Below are 8,967 nucleotides of genomic sequence, written 5' to 3'. Positions count from 1 at the left end.
CATACTACTTTTGACCACGGTAATTACCTGCATCATTTGAGGCATCAGAAGTTGTGATTGGCACGCAGCAGTTATCACCTTGTAAGTCTATGTTCGGGCTATCACTAGCTTGGATGGATGGGTGGATTGGTGACAAGTCCATGGTTGTGGCGTCGAGAACTTGGATGGGCAGGTAGCCAGGGCCTAGAAAAATCCACCATCGGAATGCTGGGAGATCTGATGGGCAGGCAGCTGGGCCTAAAATAAGGGAGGGGGGGGGTTGACTTTTACAAGCAATATATGGAAAAATAAAGGGGTCATCTTTTATACTGTATCAACTCTTGCACAATTATATACAATATATTAAGTACTATCTATAGGCCCAGTCCCCATACCAGGCAATATTCTATATGTGGGACATAACAACAATCACCGATTTAAGAATTTTAATAATGACCTTGATGTGTTCCCTGCTTCCATCCCATCACAATACACAGCCCTCCCATCCTCGCCAAAATCACTATGCAAGGTGGATCTGAGCATCCTATTGCTCTCCCCTTGCAGTTTCTCTCTCATCCCTACCAGCCATAATGTGTGATGTTCTATGCGCTTGCTATCGGGGTGCATTGTTAATGCCAATAACTATGGTCACAGCAAATGCAAAGCCCCAGAAGCTCCCTGAAGTTGTCATAGAGCATCTGTATGGTGAGAACAAGTTCAAAGTGCCCATAAAGTAACAAGCCCTGGACACAGTTTATTAGCAAACAACAATCTTTATTTAAATGCAGGGTGATTCTCAATGGGGATCACACAACTCGTAAGCTTTAAATGCAGAATGATCACTAATAATCACAACACCCGAATGTGATGCAAGGTTTAGTACCCGCCACCCTCTCTCACTAGCAGACATGGCACACTGATGAGCTAATTAACGATCAACAACAATAAGTGAGACGTGACAATCTCTCTTGGGTACGCACCACAGCAGCCCCACTCTTCACCGGCACACACCGTGCAACTGGTTGTTCAGCATCATCCATGGCTCACAACCTGGAGGGAACCTAGGGTTCATTCAGAAGGGTAAAGAGAACAGGTTGCACCACATGGCAAGTTTATACTGCAGCCAGCTGGGGTGGGGTGGTGGCTCAGGTGTTCACTCCTGATCTACGGGAACCAATTGTGTCTGTGGGGGCTTGGTGGCTCAGGTGTGTCCATGTGGCCCATGAAAACCAATTGTGATGCAGCCTCACCTATGGATGGATCTAACCTTGATCAGTAGGTGAAGTGACCTCCGACCTGGTTCCCGCCAGCGAGGTCAAGTGACCATCTGTATAACACTAACCCCACATTCAGGTAGGTGCTAGAATGTCCTGAGTGCGAACCACTATTTATTAGGCGTTTACAAATTGGGGCTGCTTAGGACCCATTTATCCTACCCGTGCAGTTGGTCCCTGCAGCCCCTACACACTGGAACCTAAATTGCCCATTTTCTACCTGGGCAGCCATGATCACTTACAAATTGACCACCAGCAGCTACACGGGTAGACAATCCATCTCCGAGGAGGTTTGCCTACCCATGCAGTGTTTTTTTTTTAATTCTACCCACCAATTGGTCTGTACACGGGGGAAAAAAAAACCTGCCAAATTGACAGGTTAAACTCATGTTACAATCCAATTTGTAAACCCCTACTAATTAAGTTTCACTATTTGATTGCAGGTAACCCAAATGGGTGTTAACACTGAACCCAGCCCAGGTTAGCACTCCACAAATGATAAAGTTAACTTTTGAGACTGACATGAAGAATTTAAATACTAAATGACCTAACCTACACAGTCATTGATAAACATATTTTAAAAATACTAGACACCCAGATTGCTCTAATTTCACTCAGTTATGACTACATTGGCAAGTAACCAGAAACTCTGGGGACTCATACACATCAAAATCTCCAAACCCAGTAAATATCATACATAATGTGTGATTATGATGTAGAAATTACTAACAATTTATCCCAGCTGAATGTGTAGATTGGACATTCGAAGCCGAGTGTCAGAAACACTTTCACTTTTAGTTTATTAAACCCTATTGCTCCCCAGTCCTCTTGTTCACTGTGATAGGACAGATTCTATCACCAATGTGTATATGTACAGATGGTAGTGTAGGATGACTGTGATTGGTTGAGAGTATAGCCACACCTACTGGTAGGTCTTAAAGGATTGCTCTTAGCCAGACCAGGTCATTCTAGACTGGTCGACCTACTTGTGAAATGCTCCAGTCTTTTAGTTAATAAAAGCCTTGGTTTGGATCAACAAGTCTTTGGTTTTTTCGACACGCACTACATTCATAATGGGTTAAAATCTAATCAATCTTTGTCCATATCTTGATGAAGGGCTCAAGCACAAAACATTGGTTATGCATCTTTATCGTTGCTCTATAAAGGACACCGTTTCACCTTCTGAGTTTCTCCAGCATTGTGTTTTTACTAAAATCCAACCAATTAACTTTATAAAAGTCTTTTACTTTCGCACACCCAGACTTTGGGGATATCAAGCTGATGATTTCAAAGTTATCTCACTGGAAGAAATGATAAGGAAAAATAATGAAAAACAAAGTTTCTCAGTTGCTCAAAATAGCTCATCATAATAGGTGTGACAAATACATTTTTGGAATGATCCTGTTTTGCAATCACTGTTATATTTCACTCTGGTATTCTATTCATTCACAAAGCTGGATTCATGCCCAATGGATTCTAACTGAACAATTGGAACAATAATACAATCAAAACTTGGCCATTTTGTTTTTAAATACACAAAGACCTCTCAAATAAAATTGAATGAAGGCATTAAATTGAACCCGTATGCAGCCAATAGAATTCTATATCATAATAGTATTTTATGAAGCTTCAATCTTCCTTGAATTGTAATATTTTCTCATCTGAGAAATCATGCTTTGCCAATAAACTGGTGTGAATGAAGGACCACTACAATCAATTCACCATGCACTGTTTAATTAGCTAAACTTTCATTAAAATAAGATACAGAACCATAGAATATAACAGCATTGAAACAGGCCTCTTTGCCTTTCTAGTGTGTGCCAAACCATTTTGTTGCCTAATCCCACTGACTTGCTCCCAGTGCATTGCCATCCATACCTCTCCCAATCATGCACCTGTCCAAATTCCTCTTAAATGATAAAATTGTGTCAACATTCACCACTTCAGCTGGAAGCTCATTCCACACCCCCAGTACCCTCTATATGAAGAAGATCCCCCTAAACCTTTCCTCTTTCACTCTTAACCCGGGTCATCCAGTTTGTATCTCACCTACCCTCAGTGGAAAAAACCCATCTATATTTACTCGGTCTATTCCCCTTAATTTTAAATATCTCCATCAAATCTCCCCTCATTCTTCTATGTTCCAGGGAATAAAGTCCTAGCCTGTTTAAACTTTCCCTGTAACATCAGAGTAAATTTGTAAATCTTTTCTGTACTCTTTCAATCTTATTGATACCTTTCCTTTGGTTAGATGACTAAAACTGCATACAATACTCCATATTTGGCCTCACTAATGTCTTGTACAATTTTAACATAACATCCCAACTCCTGTATTTTGATTTATGAAGGCCAATATGCCAAAAGCTCTCTTTATAACCCTATCCACCTGTGATGCCACTTTCAGCAAATTATGCATCTGTATTCCCAGATCCCTGTTCTACTGCACTCCTCAGTGCCCTACCATTTACCGTGTGTGTCATTTCTCAGTTGGTCCTTCCAAAATGCAACACCTCACACTTGTCTGGATTAAATTGCATCAGCCATTTTTCAGCCCATTTTTCCAGCTGGTCCGGATCCCTCTGCAAGGTTTGAAAACCTACTTCACTGTCCACAATGCCTCCGATCTTAGTGTCAACTCCAAATGTGCTGATCCAATTTATCATATTATCATCCACATCATTGATATAGATGACAAACAAAAATGCCCCAGCACTGATCCGTGAAGCACACCATGAATCACAGGCCTCCAGTCTTAGAAGCAATCATCCACCATTATTCTCTGGCTTCACCTGTCCAGCCATGTTGAATCCATTTCACTACTTCACCATGAATAGCGAGCATCTGAACCTTCCTGACTAACCTCCCATGTGGGACCTTGTCAAAGCCATAAGTAAAGTCCATATTGACAACATCCACACCCTCTTCTTTGTCAACATTCCTGGTAATCTCCTCAAAAATTTATAAGATCTGTTAAACACCCACAACTCTAGCAACCCAGTTCAATCATAAATGGCAATGCCTGTGCAAAGAGAGTTTGCATGTACTCCTCCGGGTGCTCAGCTCTCCTCCCACTTCTCACAGAAGGTTTGGTAGGTTAATTGGCAAATGTAAATGTCCCCTGGTGTGCAGGTGAGTCATTAGTATATGGGTAAAGGAATGGATGGGAATGGGGGTTTCACGTAGCATGGATGCAAAGAGGTGCTTGATGATCAGTGGAGACTTAATGGACCAAAGGATGATGCCAAAATTTAAATGAGAGATTGTTGGAAGAGTTCTGCAAACAGATGGCCCCAACAATAGTTTAATCAGATGCGGTATACACTGCTACAAGACTCTGACTGCTTCTTCTTTATCCACAATGCATTCTAAGCCCATGACATACAATGGCATTCCCTAATCCTGAAAAAAAGTCATAAAAAATATTTATCTATTTTTGTGATATTGGTTGGAGGAAAAATTTCAGCTAGAGCCATAGGAAATTTTCTGCTCTTTGAGATGCTGCCGTGGGAATATCTCACATGGAGTGTCCTCCATAATGTTTGGCGCAAAGATGCTTGTTTCCTTCCTTTGCCCGTCTCCACAGTTTTAAATTTTAAATCAAATGATTCACATGTAGTTAATGTGAACATTCCATATTTTATTCCGAGACAGAGGTGCACCAAAGAAGAGGTACAAGGACTGCCTAAAGAAATCTCTTGGTGCCTGCCACATTGACCACCGCCAGTGGGCTGATATCACCTCCAACCATGCATCTTGGCGCCTCACAGTTCGGCGGGCAGCAACCTCCTTTGAAGAAGACTGCAGAGCCCACCTCACTGACAAAAGACAAAGGAGGAAAAACCCAACACCCAACCCCAACCCACCAATTTTCCCTTGCAACCGCTGCAACCGTGTCTGCCTGTCCCGCATCGGACTTGTCAGTCACCAACGAGCCTGCAGCAGACGTGGACACTCCCCTCCATAAATCTTCGTCCGCGAAGCCAAGCCAAAGATTTGTATATATTTTGGTTTGATCATGTAGAAATTTCAGCATTTTTTTTTTTTTTTAAATACATTGTCCCCTCATTTTAGGGCTGCATAATGTTTGGGACATTTGGCTTCACAGGGGTTTATGAGTACACATTTAAAACTGTGGAGCACAGGAACAAAGAAAAAAAATGTCTTTGTTCCAAACTTTATAGAGGGCACTATATATAGAACATAGACCCACAACATTGAGCCAACCAATGGAAACCTATTCCACAAACTAAATCTTCCCTATGTTACATCCATAAACCTCTATTTTTCTTGTATTCCTGTGCCTGTCTAATAGTCTTTTTAATGTTTCTATTACATGAGCATCTATCACTATCCCTGATAAGCACCCAATTCTCTCTGTGTAAAACACTCTCGACATCGCCCCTAAACTTTCCTCCACTCACCTTGTACAGATGTCCTCTGGTGTTTGCTACTCTCACCCTGGAAAAGGATGCATGCTCTCTACCCTATCTATGCCTCTCATAATCCTGTAGAAATCTCTCGTCATGTCTCATCCTTCTTTGCCAAATTCTGTGCAAAGATGCTTGTTGTCACCATAATTTGAAATGTAAAACACAGGAATATATAATGCAAAGATAGAATTGGAAATAATCAGAGTTTTATCTTCAATGGGTATTCTGAGGAGAGGGACGGAGTGTGTGGTACTTATCATAACTCTGAGGAAACACATTGGACACTTCTCTATGAAGGATGTGTGTTGAATTGGTGCATTGTGCACACAACAGATTATAGAAAGACATGGAGAGGGTGCTAAGGAGACTCACCAACATGTTGCCAGGAATGGAGCATTCCAGTTATAGGCTAGGCTTGGTTTCCTTGGACCACAGAAGGGACCTAATGAAGAGTAGAAAAATAATGAGTGTCATGGAGAGGGAAGATGGAAAGATACTCTTCCCCATAAAAGAGGCACCAACATCCAGAGGACCTAGGCTTAAGGTAAGTGGAAGAGGTTTAGAGGGGATTTTTTTCATCCTGGATCACACTGCCTGAGTTAATGGTGAATGTAGCTAATGTCACAACATTTAAGAACTATCTAGATAAGGATTGAAATAATGGTTAGGAAAAGAACAAAGCCCACAACCCAGTCACCTTTTGACCTCTGTATGTTTTAAAGTATGTTGTTGGAAGCCAGTAATCCTGATGAAATCCAGAAGGTATCAAGATATCATGTGCACAGTAGTGTTTGAATCTTTGCCTTGAAAGCAAAGCAAGAATGGAGAAATATGTATCTGGTGTTCAAATAATGGCACCAAAATGACTGGATATCATCCTAAGTATATGAATCAATATCATAGTTATGCTCTGCTACATCACCAGATAGTAAGAAAATAAATCTTAATTATGAGGATAATGTGTTATACAGCTGGAGCTACTTTAAGCTGATAATTATTTTACAATGTCATTAAACAATCACCATATAGTTATTTAAATCCAGCCTCTTATTTTGCATTTACCTACATAATTCTTCAGGAGCGCTGTAAAAATCTGAAGGCAAAATAGTCGAGATCAGTCATTCTCAACCAATTTTTGCTATAACCCCTTAGGACTTTATGGGGCCCCTTCCTGTGAAGCAGTCAAGTTTTGGTTTCTTCCACATTTCTCTCCTACCAATAACATAAAAAACTTTAAAAATATTTGTTACGTGAGGTCAAAACAAGGCTTTGACTTAAATTTGCTGTGGCTCCCAGAGGAGTGGGTGCATGTAGGGCCTCCATTGACAATGGTTGGTCTGGAGTAATAGTTTCCATTAAAACCTTTTCCCACCTACAGACTACCTTAGGTATTCTATTACTTACCGTGGACCACCTATAACAAATCCATAAACCACCAATGTCCACTCACTGAGAAATATTAAAGGTCCAAAAATTGAGTTGAATTCCAACCACAATTAATTATGAATGTTAATTCAATAACTAATGCAGAGCTGTGTGTAGTTTTCTCAACTACCCTGTATTCTCTTCTCTCATTCTTTAATTCCCAAGGATAATGGCCCTAATCTGATTCAAGTCCCCCTCAATGACTGGTTTCCATGTTGACCTTTGTCTTGTAATGCTCTGATTTGCAAACCAGTAGAGTATGGGGTAATGATTTAAGGGGAATCATAGCAAAGCAGTTTACAGGAAGCATTATTTAAAACAGTTGTTAATAGATAGAAACCAGCTAATAAATCATATACTAAATTCATTTGGATAGAGAAAGGATAGAAAAGGTATAGAAATGGATCACTCAGGCAATAAAATTATAAAATTGTTGGAGGTTTATACAAACAAAAAGCAGTGTTTATTCACAGAAAATGTTAAAAAATTGTTTTTTATTGTCCTCTACTGAAAAGATGGGGTATCTTTATTGTGTAATTACGAACATGATAATTATAACAAATTTATTGTCATGCATTTAAGTACAATATACAATAGCATATGTTAAACTACCCCAGCACAGAAAGAGATAATAAATGTAAAAGATAAATAAAAACTATTCAGTTACAGTAGTGCAAGAAAAAAAATGTGGGATTTCAATAGTGTAGACAGGTATTTTTTATAGTGCTGGATAGTTTGTGGTTAGGGTAGCATGGGGATGTTCAAGTTCCTGATAGCCACTGGGGGAAAATCTGTTCTTGAACCTAGAAATGCTAGATTTCTGACTTTACATATTTAGACATACATACAACACAGAAAAACACCCTTTTGGCTCACAAGCTCATTCCACCCAATTAACCAACAACCCTGGTACGATTTTGCATGGTCGGGGAAACTGGAGCCCCAGGGAAAAGCCACACAGACTCAGGAAGTGTGTACAAACTCCTTTCAGACAGTGTAGGATTCGAACCCTGGTTCCAATCATTGATGCTGTAACAAGGTTAAGCTAACCACTATACTAACCATGCTGCCCTAACCCTGACTTCTGCCTCAAGGTTGTGACCAGGGTAATTAAATAACATCGTGTAAAGTGTAAACTGTGAATATTTGGGGCAGCACGCTTAGCGTAGCAGTTAGTGCAACACTGTTACAGCGCTTGCAATCGGGACCGGGGTTTGAATTCTGTGCTGTCAATAAGGGGTTTGTATGTTCTCCCTGCGTCTGCATGGGCTTCCTCCAGATGCTCTGGTTTCCTCCCACCTTCAAAATGTACCTCAAGGTCAACATTAGCAGAAAAGGCAATCATAGTGGTGAGCGAAGCACCAGGAAGGGCAGGCATGAGGCACCCATATGAATCTAGGTGTGCAAGTCAATAGGTTGGGGTGAATGTCCATAGCTCTCTGAAACTAGCATCACAAGTAAATAGAATGATAAAGAAAGCATATAGCACACTTGTCTTCGTTGGTCAGGGCATTGAGTATAAAAGTTGATAAGCCATGTGGCAGATGAATAAATTTTTTGTTCTGTCACACGGAGTGATATGAGCAGTTCTGGAAGTATGTGAAAGCTTTGTACAGGATGCAGGAGATTTATTAAAGTTCGTTTTCTTGATTGGAGTGTATTAGCTGTAAGGAGAGGCTGAAATAAACTGGGTTTGTTTTCTCTGGAGTGCAGGAGCTGAGGGAGACTGAGAAAAGTTAAATACTGGAGGATATAGCTTTCAGGTGAGAGAGAAAGAGTAAGAAAATATGAGGAAAGTTTATATTGCCAGTGATGGTGGTAGAAACCAATATGATAACACTATGTAGGAGACATGTAGA

General features: G+C 40.5%; 1 long non-coding RNA gene across 2 annotated transcripts in view; it reads right to left on the bottom strand.

Annotated features, from left to right (window-relative positions):
* Nucleotides 1-6,051: 6,051 nt before the first annotated feature.
* Nucleotides 6,052-8,967, bottom strand: part of LOC138762633 (uncharacterized) — a 287,652-nt gene continuing 284,736 nt past the window's right edge. For both annotated transcript variants that reach the window (XR_011356992.1, XR_011356996.1), the window contains one exon: nt 6,052-6,125. This is a non-coding gene — a long non-coding RNA (uncharacterized lncRNA). The remainder of the gene's footprint in view (nt 6,126-8,967) is intronic.

This window comes from Narcine bancroftii, chromosome 5 (genome assembly GCF_036971445.1).
Source record: "Narcine bancroftii isolate sNarBan1 chromosome 5, sNarBan1.hap1, whole genome shotgun sequence".
In the NCBI taxonomy this organism is placed as follows: domain Eukaryota; kingdom Metazoa; phylum Chordata; class Chondrichthyes; order Torpediniformes; family Narcinidae; genus Narcine; species Narcine bancroftii.
The sequence above is the reverse complement of the archived record's forward strand: the minus strand, read 5'-3'. Positions and strand labels throughout refer to the sequence as shown.